Source organism: Otolemur garnettii, unplaced genomic scaffold, assembly GCF_000181295.1.
Source record: "Otolemur garnettii isolate 467f Iridium unplaced genomic scaffold, OtoGar3 scaffold00103, whole genome shotgun sequence".
In the NCBI taxonomy this organism is placed as follows: domain Eukaryota; kingdom Metazoa; phylum Chordata; class Mammalia; order Primates; family Galagidae; genus Otolemur; species Otolemur garnettii.
In genome coordinates, this window is record NW_003852498.1 from 6,319,701 (window position 1) to 6,321,898 (window position 2,198).

A 2,198-nucleotide genomic window follows, 5' to 3' on the forward strand; every position below is an offset into this window, starting at 1 on the left:
ACCACCTTTGGTATATGGAGCCAGTGCCCTACTCACTGAGCCACAGGCGCCGCCCTGAAGGAGGAGTTCTTATCTACTGTCCTTGGACATCCCACTACTCCGACCTATAAGCCGTTCACCATCATTGCCACTACCAGCAACGATAATGATTTTGATAATAATGATAATACACTGGGCCCTCTTATCTAGCAGGTCCTTTACATATACTAAGCATGTGTACAAGTGCTTAATCCTCACAGTTAATTTATTTATTCATAGTTTAAGAATGAGAGGAGTGAGCCTAAGCAAGACTTAAAATTTTACCCAAGGCCACAGAATTGAGAAGTGGCAGACCTAAAAGCAAACTTCTGTAATTTTCTTTTTCTGTCTTTTCTTTTTTCCCAATTTGGAAACTTAATACATTCCAATAACATATGCTTACTGTAGGAAAATTCAAAAAGAATAAAAGGCTTAGCCCTGAGAGATAACTGCTAAAGAATTTCCAGTGCCTTTCTTCATCTTTTTGCGGTGACATTTACACCAATGCCTGTGCCGCTAGGCACCACGTTCTGGTAACCCTTCTGTGCCATCGCTTATCTGTCCTCAAAATATGTCCTTTTGGAGATTCCCTGGTCATTCTTTGTCCCTCATATCTATGCTTTATTTAGAAGCACGCAGGCACACAATGAGTGACCACCTCCCTTCCTTCCTTCCTATCTCCCCCGCAGTCATCACCCCCTCTCTGCTGTCTATCCCTGATCAAAAACCAGCAAAGGGAAAAAAACAAAAATCGAGCTGACCAGACAAGCAAGCCACACCAAAGTAATGCGAGTCACTGGGAGGCAGTGTCTCAGATCTCAGAGCAGAGAGAGCGAAGCTGTCATCAGCCCAGGTCTCTTGAGAGTGGGTCATGTACAAGCTGGAATCTTTAATGTTCAACAGAAATCTAATGACATGTGCTTTAAACCCCAACAAGCTCACACACACGCATATGGAACGTAGAACTGACTTTTTTCTTCAGTCAATATTTCTGAGACATAAATTTCAGAACTTGTAGATTGCTGTGACTCCTTTGAAGGACATTTTGGAAATAGTTTTTAGAATCTGTACTTACTCTTTAATCTGCAGTTTCTTTTCTAGAAATGTCTTCTTCAAAACTGATCAAATAAGTGCACCAAAAGTATAAACAAGGATACTGGTAGAGTATTGTTTGCAACTGGGAAAAATTAGAAACCACTTACATGTCCATCAGTGAGGGGCTGGACTCGCAGACTAGGCACCTGTCCTCATGGAGTTCTCCTTCTAGTGGACCTTGCAGCAGCCATCTTAGTCTAAAACAGTGGTCCCAGACCTTTGTGGCACAAGGACAGCTTTCAAGGAAGACAATTGTTCCACAGATGGGGGTCGAGGGGGCAGAGCTCTGCCACCTGGCTCCTAAGAGGCTGTGACTGGTGGGTGTTGGGGACGCGGGTACCACAGGTCTAAAGCACGCTCTGCAAGTGTGCATCCTGGAACTGCTCCTCTGCTAACTCTCATGGCATCCATGAGTGATCACAGAATCACCTTTTGTTTAATGCTGGCATAGCAGGAACAAGTAAATGGAGGCACTGTTTTGTTTAAGTGTTCCAAGAGTACCCTAAAATTAATCTACCTTAAATTTTTTTTTTCTGCTGAAGCTCTTAAGATACACTTTTTTCTCCCTAAAGTGGCGAGGAATTCACATTCTGTGTTTGCCTTCCAGATTGTCTTGCAATGCCAGTAGCAGTTGGGTATTCAAATCAGATTTTAAAACCAGAGCCACCACAGGGCTTTCAGAAATTGTGGAAGCATGAGAAACAGAGGGAAGTTTCTCCCTTACCACTTTTCCCAGGCAGCAGTTCAGGGACAAGGATTATAATGTGTGTTACATACTGAATGTTATTTAAATATTTCAAAATGTGACAAAAAATACATCTTCTAGAAAGGAATTAAGCAACAACTATTGTTAATCTTTGAATGGGGATTACACCTAGTCACTGCATGTCTTTTCTAGAAATTGTCCACCTCCTTTCACTAATGTGATTAATCAGGGGAAGTGGAAAAAGATTAGATAGAAGTCAATGTCTACATTACATATTTAAATAAATACCATTTTGTTACTTTCATAGAGTAACAGATATAGTATGTAACCACCTTGAATATTATGTCAAAATTTTTAACAAAGGATGTAGAATATCTTT

At 41.0% G+C, this 2,198-nt stretch overlaps 1 pseudogene; it reads left to right on the forward strand.

Moving 5' to 3' along the window:
• Positions 1-2,198, forward strand: part of LOC105887665 — a 5,773-nt pseudogene that overhangs the window by 381 nt on the left and 3,194 nt on the right.